The sequence below is a fragment of the Phyllobates terribilis genome, unplaced genomic scaffold (assembly GCF_046119375.1).
Source record: "Phyllobates terribilis strain yellow unplaced genomic scaffold, ASM4611937v1 Scaffold_12__6_contigs__length_324123572, whole genome shotgun sequence".
Taxonomy (NCBI): domain Eukaryota; kingdom Metazoa; phylum Chordata; class Amphibia; order Anura; family Dendrobatidae; genus Phyllobates; species Phyllobates terribilis.
In genome coordinates this window covers 197,527,607-197,544,951 of record NW_027362772.1, presented here as the reverse complement: position 1 = coordinate 197,544,951, position 17,345 = coordinate 197,527,607, and the positions used below count along the sequence as shown (strand labels likewise).

At 43.3% G+C, this 17,345-nt stretch overlaps 1 protein-coding gene across 5 annotated transcripts in view; it reads right to left on the bottom strand.

Annotated features, from left to right (window-relative positions):
• Positions 1–17,345, bottom strand: part of MPV17L (MPV17 mitochondrial inner membrane protein like) — a 94,287-nt gene that overhangs the window by 19,741 nt on the left and 57,201 nt on the right. Inside the window, exon 1 of one of the 5 annotated variants that reach the window (XM_073656571.1) lies at positions 10,286–10,465. The exons of 3 other annotated variants lie outside the window; for them this stretch is intronic. The gene's annotated coding sequence lies outside the window, so the exon portion shown is untranslated. Of the gene's footprint in view, positions 1–10,285; positions 10,466–17,345 lie in introns of those variants that run through there. One more of the 5 variants, XM_073656570.1, reaches the window with a different exon arrangement.

Genomic DNA, 17,345 nt, shown 5'->3' with positions numbered 1-17,345 from the left:
TTGGCTTTTGAAGCACAGATATTGCTAGAACAGTTTGTGGGTGACATTTGCGGAGCGCCAAAGGTGCCAGAACAGCAAAAAAAAAAAAGACCCCATTGTAGAAATTGCACCTCTCAATGAATGGCTTTTTCTCTGGAGAATCTGCCAGTGTAGTGTCCATACGATGTGCCCCCATAAAGTATGGAGCCCCCATACATTGTGCTTCTGGTAATACGCAACCCATAAATTGTTAAGTGCTCTCTCCCCACTACAATAATGCCAAACATGTGGCTACATACTGCGGTTTAGGCACAGTGGGGCTGAGAAGGAGGTAGGCATTTATATTTGAGAGCGCAGAATTCACTGGATTTTATTTGAGGGGGTCAAGAGCCTTGACGCTTTTAAGAGTTTGTTCTACCAGTAACGTGGGACCCCCTATAGTTCCAGTGACAAATGACAGACTTGAGTGGGAGCTGGTTTATGTGGGATAATTTAGGGGTTTTATTGGTAACATTTTGGGGTGCATAATATTTTTTGACGCTTCTAGAATAAGGCTGGATCACATTTTTGTGTTCTATGCTCAGCACTTATGTCGGGATTTCCATGTAAATTCTACAAAAATGCGATTCAGGTGAAATCCCCAACGGAACCACCCACCATAATGAGGCAGATGGAGACACTTCGCACTCAGTTTGGCGTCTGTTCCAGTGGTCTCCATCTTTTTAGGCATGCACAGATCTGTGGTCACCCACACTTGTGTACTAAAAAGACGACTAAAATGATGGGACACTGCCCGAACACAGACCAGTCCAAAATGACTCCATCTGCCTCATAAATGAGTGGTTGCGTCCTGGATTTTGTCTGAATTGCAGTTTTTGAGAATTTACACGGACACCCCGGTGTAAGCGCTCAGAGGAGAGTGCAGGATAATTGTGAGCCGAGCCTAGTTACGATTTTTGGGAGGTAGAATGAACAAATAGCAGTACAAGAATAGTTCTTATTTTTGATCTGTTTTCCATGCGGTATAAGTGATAAGGCGGATTTATTCTTCAGGTTGGTGCGACTACAGCGATACCAGATTTCTAATTGTTTTTTTTTTAAGGTTTTGCTCCTATCACACAGTAAAAATCCTTTTTTATAAAAAGTAGTTTTTTTGTCGCCCTTTTCTGAGAGCTTAACTGCATTTTTTGGCCAACAGAGCTGTATGAGGGCTTATTTTTTGCGGGACCAGTTGAAGATTTTTTTGGTACCATTTTGGGGCACACAATATTTTTTTTTTCTCTTTTTATTCAGATTGTTCAGACAGACACAGAATGAACAAAAAACAGCAATTTAGTTACTGTTTTTATTTTTTATTTTTGCGCCGTTCACCGTGTGGTAAAAGTGGTAAGACCGATTTGTTTGTTGGGTCGGTACGATTATAGCAATACCAGATTTTTATATTTTTTTAATGCTTTGCTATTTTTACAGACTAAAAACATTATTTTACAAAAATGAATTTGTTTTCGCATTGCCATATTTTGAGAGCTGTAACTTTTTTTTTATTTTTTTGTCAAATGAGCCATATTAGGGCTTGTTTTTTTGCGGGACGGTTTGGCGTTTTAATTCTTACCATTTTTTTTTTTCTTTTTACATAAGACTTTTATTCACTTCTTTTGTGAGTCAGTATGATGAAAAAGCGACGTTTTTTGGCGTGTTTATCATTATTTTATTTTTTTTTTTAAGGCGAGCAGTTCCGGATGCGGCAATACTAATTGTGTACTTTTTTTGTTTCATTTTTGTTTTATCACAAACGCTGCGTTTTGAGTGGCGAAATGGATTTTAGTGATTTGTCTGCACTTTTTGTGCTTTTTTTTTTACACTTTCACTGTGGGACATGTATAATTCTTATTTTGATTGCTGGTCTCATACACTGCAGTGCATGAGATGTGTCAGTGTCTCACTGACACAACAGACTGAGACGCAGCTCTTAGCTGGATCTCACAGGCCACCGTGTACCCTGGGGTCATCACATGACCTCAGGGTACCACGGTAACCATCGGGACCTGCGATTCTCATCAAGGGGGTCGGATTGTTACTAAGGGGGTCTTGTGACCCCCTTGTCACAACTTAAATACCACTGTCACAATGGACAGCGTTATTTAAGGGGTTAATAGGCCCCGATCAGTCACAAAACTGGCTGGGGCCAATACTGCAGGGCGTCAGCTGTTTAATACATAAGACTACTTAATTCATAAGACTGCAGACTTATTAATCGCCCCAGCTCACACACTGTGAGCTGCGGGGATTCACCGGATTCTGAGTTATACATATTCCCGGCCAGTGGGAGCAGCCTCGCTTCCATGCACTTGTATGGAGTGAGGCCGTGCCCTCAAGTTGGTCACGTCCCCACTGACTGGCAGAGTCACTAGTCGGGGCGCTGCCTTGCTCAATACAAGTGTATGGAGTGAGGCCACACCCACTAGACGGGCTCGGGCTGGAAGCAAGCATAACACATACATAACTTCCGGTCTCGGGTCAGAAACTGGCGAATCTCCACAGCGTACAGTGCGTGCGCTGGCGGGATTCATAAGTCTGCAGACACAGAGTGACACACAGAGTGACACACAGAGTGACACACAGAGTGACACACAGAGTGACACACAGAGTGACACACAGAGTGACACACAGAGTGACACACAGAGTTATCGACTTGGACAGGACAACCCCTTTAGGATAGGTCATCAATGTCTGATCGATCAGGGTCCGACACCCAGTGCCCCTGCCAAACAGCTGTTCTTGGAGTCGGCAGTGTAGATTTGAATAGAAGGCGGATGTGCCTTACCTGGCCATGGCCACAAGAAGGAGCAGCTCTGCAATCAAGCATTTCCGGCCAGAGGCCGCCACTGACACCAGTTGATCGGCGGTGGTGCCAGGTGTCGGACCCTGACTGATCAGACATTGATGAAATATCTTTAGTATAGGTCATCAATGAAAAAGTAGTGGACAACCTCTAAGTGCATACAGCCTACCTGGAGAATACAACTATTTTTTCTTTTCAGCTATATAATATGCAAAAAAACCCTCACAATTAAATCAGAGGCATACATGCTCCTTTTTGGAAGCCTAATATGTCGTCTGCATTGGCAAAAGTGCTGAGCCCAGTGGCTGGGCCATTACCACTCCAGTTGCATCAAAGACGAGAGGAAACCCTGGAATGACAAGGGTAAGGACACCTGATTTTGTTATTTTTACAGCCTTTAGACAAAGGGTCCCCAACCTGTGGCTCGTGGATCATTGATGCGTGGCTCTCTGCCAGCTTGGTGTACCAGTTCTATCAGACAGCTATGAAGAATGGTCTCCAGACTAGTCCCACACAGAAGAGCAGATCTTCATGTATATACAGGTGCATCTCACAAAATTAAAATATAATTAAAAAGTTAATTTATTTCAGCTCTTCAATGCAAAAAGTGAAACTCCTATTATATAGAGTCTTTACTGAGTGATCTATTTCAAGTGCTTATTTCTGTTAATGTTGATGATTATGACTTACAGCCAATGAAAACACAAAAGTCATTAGCTCAGTAAATTAGAATAATCAACAAAAAACACCTGCATATGCTTCCTAAGCATTTAAAAAGGTCCCTTAGTCTGTTTCAGTAGGCTCCACAGTCATCGAGAAGACTGCTGACTTGACAGATGTCCAGAAGGCAGTCATTGATACTAAGTAAATGCAAAGTAAATTTTGCATTTCACTTGGAAATCAAGGTTCCAGAGGCTGGAGGAAGAGTGGAGAGGTACACAATCCAAGCTGCTTGAGGTCTAGTGTGAATTTTCCACAATCAGTGATGGTTTGGGGAGCCATGTCATCTGCTGGTGTAGGTCCATTGTGTTTTATCAAGACCAAAGTCAGCGCAGCCGTCTACCAGGAAATTTTAGAGCACTTCAAGCTTCCCTCTGCCGACAAGCTTTTTGGAGATGGAAATGTCATTCTCCAGCAGGACTTGGCACCTGTCCACACTGCCAAAAGTACCAATACCTGGTTTAAAAACAACAGTATCACGGTGCTTGATTGGCCAGCAAACTCGCCTGACCTTAACTTCATAGAGAATCTATGGGGTATTGTCAAGAGGAAGAGGAGAGACACCAGACCCAGCAATGCAGACGAGCTGAAGGCTGCTATCAAAGCAACCTGGGCTTCCATAACACCTCAGCAGTGCCACAGGCTGATCGCCTCCATGCCACGCCGCATTGATGCAGTAATTGATGCAAAAGGAGCTGCGACCGAGTATTGAGTGCATTTACTGAACATACATTTCAGTAGGCCAACATTTTGGATTTTAAAAATATTTTTCAAGCTGTTGTTATAAAGTATTCTAATTTACTGAGATAATGACTTTTGTGTTTTCATTGGCTGTAAGCCATAATCATCAACATTAACAGAAATAAACACTTGAAATAGATCACTCTGTTTGTAATTACTATATAGTATTTGAGTTTCACTTTTTGTATAGAAGAACTGAAATCTATTAACTTTTTGATGATATTTTAATTTAGTGAGATGCACCTGAATATTGGCCATGGTGGTGGAGAGGTAAATATGGTAGACTGGAGTACTGAATGGAGGTAAGGTGTGAACTACTGGATATGAGCATGCGACCTACAAGGCAGGTTGGCACAAAGTCTGGGTGTTATTTCTGGGAGGTGGGGGGGGGGGTAGAGAAGCTTCTTTGTCATTATACTGGTAATGGGGACTCTGGGTGTCACTATTCGGAGGGCTCTGCATGTGACTCGCGAACATATGTCAGAGATGAACGTGGTTCATTGTTCAGAAAGTTTGGAGCCAATGCTTTAGATTTTAAAGGGTTAAAGAGTTAGCCACTTTCTTGAATTAGTGCGGCTTTACTCACATTAAAAAGGTTGTCCACCACCACTGACCATTTTTGAACTTTGCAGCTAAAAATCACATTAGCAATTGTGTTTCATTACAGATTTTGCATCATTTGACTTTCACAGGCTCTTTGTTTACTGCACATTCAGCTTTAATGTGGACTGTGGTCATAAATCATCTGAGGAGCTCAGAGACTGACAAAGTCTCCCACTGGACCATTAGAACCAGCTCCGTGATGGATTCCCGGCTACTTTAATCCATTCTACAAACAGCAATAGACAGGGCAATACAGAGGCTGTACAAGGTACCCGGCTACATTTTTAATTGCAAAAATGAATTTATCCAAAAATACACGCATACGTTGAAAAAAAGTAATTAAGTGTGGACAACCCCTTTAAGCAATAAAAAGTCAACCATTAAAAGAGAAAGTGAGGCCCAAAGTGTGGCCTGTTTCCTCGGTTTGTGACTACCCAACTGAAGCTAAGTAAACACAATCTTACATTTTTCCTAATACTCCACAAGAAAATCCCATCCGCGGGTTCTCAAAAGTGGATGATTACTGGATTTGACAACAGGATAAAAAGTAGTCTAAAATCACATGCAGGCTGAAACATTAAAGAGTAACCGTTCTTTTACTTTTAGTGCATAAATCAATATTACATATGGAAATAAGAGACTTTGTCATATCTTATCAGAGAGATCTGCTTCTTTCTCCTCCAGAACTGATCAGTCATTATCAGAACTCTCAATTCTCCGTAAAACATGTTGGTACTGATAAGATTCTATGCAGATAAGAGGGGGAGGGGCTCTCCCTCTAGCTCCTCCCCTCTACATAACAAATAACTCACTATAAGGCTCATTTACACAACCATATTTTCAGTCCGACTGATGTCTGTGCAAAAAACGGATTGCACAGAGAGCAAGGTTATTCAGTGGTCATGTGGAGAGGAGCAGTTGTTTTCATGGATTGAATTTACATAAAAAAAATAAAATAAAAAATCACAGATCACAGGATGCACTAGTTTCTTCCATAAATCAGATGAGACTCACCCATTCAGATCTAAGGGTGCAGAAAAAAAAAAAAAAAAAAAAAAAAAAAAAAAAAATTGGATTCCATACATATAAGCTTAAAAAAAATTCTATGACTTTTCTGAATAAAACTGATTTTTTTTAATTTATTTATTTATTTATATGCTCATTAGCCTTAAAAACATTTTTTACTGTAGAAAAAAAGCCACGAAGTCCATGATGAATAGGGGCTTGTCCTTATTTAACCCACTGCCTGGAACCTTATTGGCCAACTCTCCTGGAATGTCAGAAAGGCCCTAGAAAAGGAGGAGAAGCCCTTCCAGAAGCTTCCTGTGCCGGACTACAAAGTTATTTAGCCCTGATTTGTTTGTTTTTTTGTTTTGTTAAGTCACTTGTCTTTTTTGTTTTGTGGGATCATTAATGATTTTTTGGGTCAAATTCTTCAAAATTCCACATTCTGCCCAAAATTCTTGAATCAGACAATTTTTGTCCCTGACTAGTGTTGAGCGATACCTTCCGATATCAGGAAATATTGGATCGGATTGGATCGGGCCGATACCCAAAAAGTATCGGATATCGCCGATTCCGATACCGGAAACCAATGCAAGTCAATGGGACACAAATATCGGAATGAAAATAAACCCTTTCTTTCCTTGTAGGGTAATTCTACATGAAGTAAAACAACTAAGAATAATGTAGAATGTATTATGCGAAAAGCCGGCAATTCATCAGCGGCATACACCGGTACCTGACAATTTAGAACAGAAAGAATAGAGCATCACACATAGATTAGATAGATAGAAACATGTCAGTCACATATATATGAAGTACAGTGACAGTGTTGCTTACTGTACTTGTCATTTAGTGTAAAGGATTTATTTTAAAAAATATTAGTGTTTTCATACAACGTCTCTTTAAAAAAGCCGGCCGGCAATTCAGCAGCAGTACCCGACAATTTAGAATAGAAAGAATAGAGAATCACACACAGATTAGATAGATAGAAACATGTCAGTCACATATATATGAAGTACAGTGACAGTGTTGCTTACTGTACTTGTCATTTAGTGTAAAGGATTTATTAAAAAAAAAATTGGCGTGGGGTTCCCCTTAATTTTAGTCTCTAACGGAGGTTAAGCAGACGGCTGGGGCAGATGTTTGAAGCCTGGTAAGGGGGTAATACCCACGGAGCTCCCCAGGCTACTAATATCAGCCCCCAGCTGAATACCTAGCCTTTACTAGCTATTAAAATGGGAGACCCCCCCCAAAAAAATGACGTGGGGTCCCCCCTATTTTAATAGCTAGCAAAGGCTAGGCAGACAGCTGGGGGCTGATATTAATAGCCCAGGAAGGGTGCCATGAATATTGGCCCCCTCCCAGGCTAGAAACACCAGCCGTCAGCCGCCCCAGAAATGGCGCATCCATAGGATGCGCCAACTCTGGCACTTAGCCTCGCTCTTCCACGCTGCCCTGGTGCGGTGGCAGGGGGTAATAGTGCTGGGGTTCATGTCAGCACCAGCTGCCATGAAGCCCAGGTTAGTAATGATGGGCATCTATAAGACACCCCCATTACTAACCTACAAAGTGTTAAAAAGAAAAAAAAACACACTACATCCAGAAAAAAATAATTTATTTGAAATAAAACACACCATTTTATTTAATTCTTAGTTTACTAAAAAAAAAATAGTTACCTGTCCACGTTCCTGCGCTGATCTCCCATGCACAGCTGTCACATCTGGAGATGGTGACAGCTGTGCATGGCTGCTGTAAGCTCACGCTGCCGGGAACACGTCCGCTCCCGGCAGCGGGAGCCACTGACTGAGGTCACCGGAGTGCATTCAGGCAGCGCAGCTCCGGAGACCTCCTTTACGGCACTGCTGTACCATGGGAATTTCTCACAGTACAGCAGGGCCGTAAAGCAGCTAACCGGAGCAGCGCTGCCTGAACTCCGGCGAACCCGCTTATGCAATGACGGGGCTGCTTTACGGCCCCATCATTCTAGCTGCGGCAGCGGTTCAGAGCGGTCACATTCTATGTGGCTGCTCTAAACTGGAGATCATCGTGGGACACTCGTGGACTACTACGGAGGGGTAAGGATAAGGTTGTGGTTTATTATTTTATATTTTATTACAGGAGATCGATGGCTTCGGGGAATTAGGTGTCTAGGTGAGTATAGGTGTAGTTTTTACTTTATTTTAGGTGGCGATCGGCGGGGACAGGTAATGTATAAACTCATTTATTTTAGGTAACCACTGGCCACCAATGACATGTATTTAACATTTATTGGGGACCAAAAACAAAAAAAAAATATGGGGGCCTAAAAGAATAAAAGAGGTGTATAGGGGCAAAATAACATATGAGGCAGTTTAAATAGCAGGATCAGGCTGATGGGAACTACTGCTCCCATCGAGCTGATCCTGCTGGCACGAGTGGATGGGGGACAGACATAGGCCGATGGGAGTAGTAGTGTCACATCGGCCTATGTCTGCCTGCACGCACCCACCCGCAGACATCGCACAGACACTCCGCAGACATCGCAAAGACACTCCGCAGACACTAATCATGACGGGCTGATGGTCTGGGAGGTGAGGCGGACCTGTGTGGCCGTGGGAAAGTTCATGTGAGTTCATGCAATGCAGTCAAGCATGAACTCACATGAACCCTCTGAGGGCACCACAGCTACTTCAAATGAACAGCTGATCGGCATCAGCGGATACCTCAGCTGTTCATTTGAAATAACCGGCGGGAAAGCGTAGCACAGAACGGGAAAGTCGGCGGTGAAGTCTTTTCACTGCTGGCTTCCCCGCCCGGGTCCTTCGCTCCCCGCTCCTTGGTGCTGCGCTCCCCGCCCGGTCCTAACTTACGATCAGGATGGGGGGGAGCGGAGGATCGGGGTGGGAGGCTGCGGGGAAACAGTATGGGGCTGTGTGATTGTTTAAAAGCCGGCAGCTTTTTACCGCCCGCCAGCTTTTAAATAATCAGGAGAATTCTCTCACGCTGGGATGGCATTCTGATGACAGGCTGGATCGCAGCTGAGCGCTGCCATGCAGCTTGTCATCCTTCAGAGACACTGCAGAACGCAGGCATTATGGGAACTTCCGATTCCGGTATTCGATATTCTAAAAGTATCGGAATTCCGATACCCGATATTTCAGTATCGGAATGCTCAACACTATCCCTGACCTGTCTTGTGACTTTGTAGCACAAAAGGTTACACATTTTGTAACATGGGGCAAAATCTGTGTCAAAATTTCTGGTCTTCAAATCACTCCAGGAGGGTAAGTGGAGTACATTTGCACCAAATTTGGAGCCTTTTTAAAAAGTAAAAAATTGATTAATTGGCCAAAAATATCTGAAAACCTTAAACTCTGCCAACAATGACGAACATAAGAAAGACCGGGAAATGTATAAAATACACTTTAAAAAAAAAAATCACAAATTACAAGAAGAGTTAAGCACAAATAAAAGACAGGTGAAAAACATTAAAGATGAGACAAAAAGCAGGCGCAAATGCAACAATGAATCAAGCCCTTCATGAAGTCCTGCTATCCTGCATGCTTTCAAGGGGCAGGGAACAGGACTGGCCGGTCAGGGCTCACTCACATGGCAGTTTTTCATATACAAGTGCCATCTGTTCACATTTCAGAGTGGTCTGTGCAAAACCACAGAGACATGTTCTATATTGATCTGTCGGATCAAAAAAAAAAACTGATGAAAATCTGTTGAAACTCTCTACCATTTTTCTTGTACATCAAAAAAACAGAGGTGATTTTGGTGACACACGTCATTACATGTGATAGGTATTCTTACCGGTCACCGCAAAAGACACGGTAGCCCTCCATCGCGGGAAGCAACGTTTTTACACATTGCTTTCCTTCTAAAGCTTTAATCACACATCAGTATTTGTACGCCAAATCCAGGAGGGTCTCCAAAAACACAGAGGCGCTGTCAGTCTCCCAGTGATTGTGAGTAAGCCCTTAAAATGCTTGTCCCACCACACAGACGTGTTGCTGACATTTTATGGCCATTGTCGTAGAACTCTTTAAATGTTTGATGAACGGTATAAAAACAGATGTCACCCGGATGAGAGTACTGATGACAAAATTTCAATTTTTATATAGAAAAAAATGTGACGATTTTCCATACACTTGTGTGAACATAGCCTAATGGATCTGAAAATATATATCTAACAATAAAGCTATGCACTTAGGTATTGCACACAATCATACCCTACTTCACTCCTGAGATGAGCCTACAATGTTATATCAGTATTCTCAGGCTACTATTAATATTTCATCACTGATGGCTAGAGCAGAAACAATGAAGGAACACAGGACCAAGAGGAGAAAGAAGCAAGCGCTGAGCAGCTGCCACCATGAAGAACATGGCTGCTGCAGGGGTGCTCGTTACCTTTACCCTATAGATGGATCCTATTGATCCGCTGCACGCCGAGCACAGGGCGCACTATGCCGGGGAGGGGCAGCTGGCAGCAGGGGTCCTCTGTGCATGTGCCGGCTTCAGGACAGCACCTAAGGGCAGCTCCTTCCGGCACTGTAGCTCAGCCTTCCATTCTTACCATATTACAGCTAATAGTCCCCCTTACCATATTACCCCTAATAACATCCCTGAATGGCAGCATTTTGTGCAATTACCCTACAGTTCTCATCTGAGGCTCCGATTCATCATCTGCAGGGTTCTTTTAAGTCGCTTTTCTTTTTTGTCTTATTGTTTTTGCTCATATTTTGTAAGCTAGTTCATGGATTGTAAAAATGGTCTTTATTTTTGTCTTTAACCTTCTTTGCAACTTTTTAGCTCAAAATATTGCCAGTTTTGCACAATGGAGCAAAGCTGTTGTGCCAGTGGGGGGTGGGGTGGATACATTTGTGACAAATTCATGAATTAGGTGAAAACATCTGGAAACCTTAAACTCTGCCATAATGGAAAATACAACAAAAACAGGCAAACACATTAAATAGACTTCAAAATAGACGCAAATGAATATGGCACAAGCAAAAAACACAAGAAGCAGGGGCAAGACCGAAAACTAGCCAAAGCACAACTGCTCTAATGAATCAGCCCAAGCTCTGGGTGCTGCTTGAGAATAAAGGAGCAAGATGAAGGCTTTCTTAGCTCTTTTAGGCTATGTTCACACATGATGGGTTTTTCAGCATTTTTTGCAGCAGATTTTTATGCAAATTTCCAGCTGCGTTTTGCAGTACCAGCAAAGTGTATGAGAAACCAGAATTCTCTGGTCTCACGTCTTGTTTTTTTTGTTGTTGCGTATTTTGTGCCTGGTTGGGTTTTTGGAAAATAGAGCAGGTCACTTCGCTCAGTTTTTTTCAGCGTTTTTCACCCATTGGAAGTAATTTATTTTTGTGATTTTACCATCTTGTCTTGGTCACTCAGATGGTTGTTTGTATTAGGAGAGTTTAATCAGATTAGTGATGTGTACCGTGTAAACATTAATTGAGCTATGTGTGAGATTGAACAATACTTGTGGACCAGGAAAGTTTGAAATTGAACAATGCCTGTGCAACTGAATGGCAGACCCCATAGTGTGAAAGTAAATAGTGTCATACAAACTCAATGCATTGCCAGTGTCTAAACTATTCCTGAACAATTCAGGAACTAGTTGGCGAGGCCTGGCTCCATACACCTGTATGGAGTGAGGCCGCGCCCACTGGACGGTCGCGTCACTAGATGGGTGCAGCTCACTCAATACAAGTGTATGGAGAGAGGCCGCAGCCACTGGCCAGGCTCTGGCCGGGAGTATGTATAACGTATACCTATCAGCCGGTCCAGACTCAAAAACCAGGGAATCCTGGCAGCGGAGCTTCAGCTCAGGAGCGGTGTCCTGTCACTCACTGAGCGCAGCTCCAGAGCCACTCATTCTCCCCGGCTCCTCGGCAGCAGTGGTCACATGGATCACAGCGGGGGACACCTAGGAGAGGTGAGTACATGGATTTCATTATTTTATTCTTATCTTTACAGGTGGGGACACTGCGGAAGCAGACTACCACTACCCTCATCATTGTCCCTTCTGGTGCTGACGGCAGAGCCGGCAGGGAACTATGATGAGGGTAGCGTTCAGCACCCGGCACTTGGGAACAGCGCTAACTGTAGTGCTGATTCCCAGGCGCCGGTACATGTCACACAGATGACACACTGATGTCATCCATGTGGGACGTTTTGCGGACCGTGTATCCGCAAAAAAACGGACTTGTCTCCGTGTGGAGCACACAGACACATGGCCCGTGAAAACATACGGAGATGTGCACAGACCCATTGATTTTAATGGATCTGCATGTGTCAGTGTCTCCGGTACGTGTGGAAACTGTCACCACTCATACCGGAGAAACTGACATGTGAAAGAGTCCTTACCAACACTAGGTCAAATTACCAATACACAAGCAGGATGCAGCAGACCTCCATGATAAAGGCAGGAGAAACACAGGTGCAGAGGACTGATGTGACAGCCACCCCCTCCAAGCTGCAGTTGTAAGTGCATTTATAATACTACACAACCACTCACATATCTGCCATTTCATGGAGTGGGTGGCTGTCGCATCAGTATTTTGCACCTGTGCTGCCCCCGCCTCTATCATGAGGGTCTGTCGCATTGGTAATTTGACCTGGTGCTGGTAAGGCTATATGCCCACGATGCAGAAATGAAGCAGAAAATTTCTGCAGCATTTCTGCATCTCCCTGGCAGAAAAAACGCATGCAGATTGTGCATGCGTTTTTCCTGCCAAATACATGCGGATTTGAAGCGTTATTCACATGCGTTTCTGCATGCGGATTGACAAGCACTTTCCAGGCGATTTTAGCATCACTTGGAAAGTGCTTGACAACTAGGTCACACTATATAAATCCATGCAAACAGCATGGATTTATATAGTGTGACCGTAAAGAATGTTTAAAAATAAAAAAATAAACCTATACTTACCTTCCGATGGCCCGGGGTGTGTTGCTGCGCTCCTTCCTGGCTGCCAGCTGATCGCGGGACACTGCACTGAAAGACCTGCCGTCACATGAATGTGACGTCACCGCAGGTCCTTCAGTTTTACCCGCAAGCACAGGGAAGGAGACCGGGGGCCGTCGGAAGGTGAATATAATCTTTATTTTTTATTTTATTCTTTTTTTTACAGTTTCTATGGTACCCAGGTCTGGATGAGAGTCTCCTCTCCTCCAGACTTGAGTACCATCCGCACATTGAAACGCATATAATCCGTGAGTACAAGTGTACTGACACGGATTATGTGCGTCTCAATGCAAGTCAATGGCGGCGCTTCCGCAAAATTAATGGACATGCTGCGGATTTTTGAGCGCAGCATAAACGCTGCGGAAAAATCCGCAGCATGGGCATTGACATTGCGGAATGCCATTGGGGACCATGGGGTGCGGATTACCAAGCGTTTTTGAAGCGTTTACGCTGTGGAAATTCCGCAGCATAAACGCTTGAAAAACGCATCGTGGGCACGCAGCCTCAGGCTGTTTTATTCTGTGATGATGCAGCAGATCCTTGCAGCAGCATGCCCACCTTGCCCTATATTTTCCTATTGGTAAATATGTAATCTAAATATGAACTTATTAAAGTTAGTGCATACACTCTACTACAGCATCTGACTACAACCTTTGCACACGAGGATATGCACTTGCAGTTGGCATAGCCATATTAAACTTATGTTGAAGCATGTAGAATCAGTATGTATGCAGAATATACAACCATACTTACTCCAGGGGCCACAAAATGGGGCTTACACAAGACACAACAATGCTAAAGACGAGTGTTGCATCAATAGTTTGATCTGTCAGCTTATTGTATGGTGCCAGGTTAGAAAATAGGCCCTCCTTGCAGAATCACACAGGAGAGCTGACAGATCCTCTATATACTACACCACACAAGAGAGCTGACAGATCCTCTATATACTACAGCACACAGGAGAGCTGACACATCCTCTATATACTACACCACACAGGAGAGCTGACAGATCCTCTATATACTACACCACACAAGAGAGCTGACAGATCCTCTATATACTACACCACACAAGAGAGCTGACAGATCCTCTATATACTACACCACACAGGAGAGCTGACAGATCCTCTATATACTACACCACACAGGAGAGCTGACACATCCTCTATATACTACACCACACAAGAGAGCTGACAGATTGTTAGAACCTTGCTGTTAGGTTTTTTTTCCTTTGCTGGTCACATGACCTTGTTGGCCTATTTAATCCTGCTCCGCCCTTCTGGCTTTGCTGGACTTCATTGTATATCTACTTTCTAGCTAGCCTGTGCTCTGTATCTAACTCTGTTAGTTTGCTTGGTCTACGGACCTCTAGGTTCTATCTATTTTGTTTGTTCGTCTGTCTGCTGCTATTTCTGTTAGGAGGTGTCCCATATTCCTCCCAGTCCTTAGTACTTGTAGGGATTCCCTCCCCAAATCTATAGGTCTCCGTACAGACTAGATTAGGACTTTAGCAGGTCTGATCGCAGGATCAGGTTCCCTGTTACATCGTAGGGATTCAGCTGAGTCTTATAGTAGGGACAGATCTCCTCTCTTTCCTTAGCTTTGGTAGCAGAACATAACAGTAAGTCCAGCCTGTAAATTCTCTAAGGAAAGATTTTTTTTTGTTCCATCATGGTGTCGGTTCAGGATTTGGCTAAACACCTGCAGGGACTCTCTCTGGAAGTGGCCGAGCTCCGTCAGCACGTGAGTAACTGTCCTGGAGCATATTTCTTGGAGCCTAAGGTATGTTTGCCGGATTTATTTTTTGGTGAACATCGAGAATTTTTTTCATTTAAAAATGCTTGCTTATTGTATTTTCGTTTGAGACCCAAGTCCTCTGGGGATGAATCCCAGCGCGTAGGGTTCATAATGTCACTTTTGCGCAAAGAGCCTCAGGAGTGGGCCTTTTCTTTGCAACCTAGTGATACATGCTTCAGATCAGTGGATAGTTTTTTTTCTGCTTTAGGACTATTATATGATGATCCTGACCGTGTGGCATCAGCTGAGACTGAGTTGAGACGTTTAAAACAAGGATCAGGTAATATGGAAAAATATTGTACACATTTTCGTCGTTGGTCCACTCAAACAGGGTGGAACGATTCTGCTCTGAAAAGTCTATTTCTTGCTGGGCTCAGTGAAAAGGTTAAAGACCTGCTAATTGCTTATCCTACACCTGAGGATTTGCAACAGGCTATGCAATTAGCTATACGGGTGGACAGAAGACTGCGTGCTAGGGTTAATGAGAGCAAATCCTCTGCTATGTCAGTTTCTGGTTATGATAATGTGTGTACTAACAGTGGTGAACCGATGGAGATTGGATCGGTGGCACCTCGCTCTCAAGAAAAACACCGTCGTTTTTCAGAAGGCTTGTGTTTCTATTGTGGAAAATCTGGTCATTTGATTAAAGGCTGTGAGCTTCGTATGAAGAAAGAAAAAAAAATGGTCAGTCACGCCCGTATTGCCTGTTTAAATTCCAAGGGTATATTTTTAGCTGCTTCCACGATTGCTCAGGAAAAATTAATGGAATTTCGGGTGTTTGTTGATTGCGGGTCTACACTGAATGTTATTGATGGGGGATTCGTGGAAAAACTCAATTTAAAACCTGAACCTTTATCATCCCCCATTGCTGTGGTTTCTGTGGATGGCTCCCCTTTGAAGAATATTACTCTCAAGGTCAGTGAATTTCCTCTCACTATTAATGGTGTTCACCATGAGAAATTGGATTTGGTAGTGTTGAATAACTTGCCTTCTCCAGTAATATTGGGTTTGCCCTGGTTAAAATTTCACAATCCTGTACTGGATTGGTCTACCAGTGAAATTAAATCCTGGAGCCATAAATGTTATGACAAGTGTTGTAACGGGCGTATTGCAGCTTTGGATAGGGGAGAATTGCCTGTTCCTATTCAGGATTTTTGGAGAGTTTTTTCTGAGAAAGAATCGCAGGTTTTGCCTCCCCATAGAGACTATGATTGTTCTATTGAATTTGTCCCTGGAGCGACTCTTCCTAAAAGTCGTTTATTTAACCTTACTATTCCTGAGAGGAAGGCTTTGGAGGAATACATACAGACAAGTTTGGCCGCCGGTCACATTAGGCCCTCTAAGTCTCCTGTGGCGGTTGGATTTTTTTTTGTAAAAAAAAAGGACGGCGGTTTACGTCCTTGTCTGGATTTTCGTGAGATTAACAAAATTACGGTACGCAATCCTTACCCACTGCCATTGATTCCTGATCTGTTTAACCAGTTATTGGGGGCCAAGTGGTTCTCTAAAATTGACCTTAAGGGGGCATACAATCTGTTGCGCATGAAGGAGGGTGATGAATGGAAGACTGCTTTTAACACTCCTGTGGGTCATTTTGAGAATCTGGTTATGCCTTTTGGTCTTACTAATGCTCCTGCATTTTTTCAGAATCTGATTAATGACATCCTTAGACCTTTGATCGGTAAAAATGTGGTTGTGTATTTGGATGACATTTTGATTTATTCGCCAGATCTGGAGTCTCATTGGCGGAGCGTGCGTGAGGTATTACAGTTATTAATGGACAATTCGCTTTTTGCTAAGCTGGAGAAATGTGAGTTCGCTGTACAGAGAATTAGTTTTTTGGGCTACATTATCTCCAGCAAAGGTTTTGAGATGGATCCGGTTAAGGTTCAGGCTGTGCAGGAATGGCCTAGGCCTATTGGTTTGAAATCAATACAGAGGTTTTTGGGTTTCGCCAATTACTATAGAAAATTCATAAAAAATTTTTCTAGTATTGTCAAACCTCTGACTGATCTCACCAGGAAAGGTGCTGATGCGGTTCAGTGGTCTTCTGAGGCCATTGAAGCTTTTGTGTATCTCAAGGAGAGGTTCACCTCTGCTCCCATCCTTATGCAGCCTGATGTTACTAGGCCGTTTTTGGTTGAGGTTGATGCTTCCTCTGTGGGGGTTGGCGCAGTATTGTCTCAGGATAACGGGGATGGATTACATCCCTGTGCATTTTTTTCAAAAAAATTTTCGGAGACTGAATTGAATTACGATATTGGTAATCGGGAATTATTGGCTATTAAACTCGCATTTGAACACTGGCGCCACTTCTTGGAAGGTGCGGAATTTCCCGTTCAGGTTCTTACGGATCATAAAAATCTGATATATCTTGACGCTGCCAAGCGCCTGAATGCCCGTCAGGCTAGGTGGGCACTGTTTTTCTCGCGGTTTAATTTCTCCGTTACTTACATCCCTGGTACTAAGAATGTTAAGGCGGATGCCTTGTCTCGCAGTTTTTCTCCCATAGTCGGTGCTGAGAAAGAGGAAAACATTTTACAAGAAGGTGTTGTGATAGCTGCTTTAGACTCCGTTTTGGAAGATGAGATTCTTAAAGCTCAGGAGAATGCCCCATCTAACACTCCTCATGGGAGGTTGTTTGTGCCTGGGACCTTTAGGAGAGATTTGTTTGTTGAGTGTCACGAATCTCGG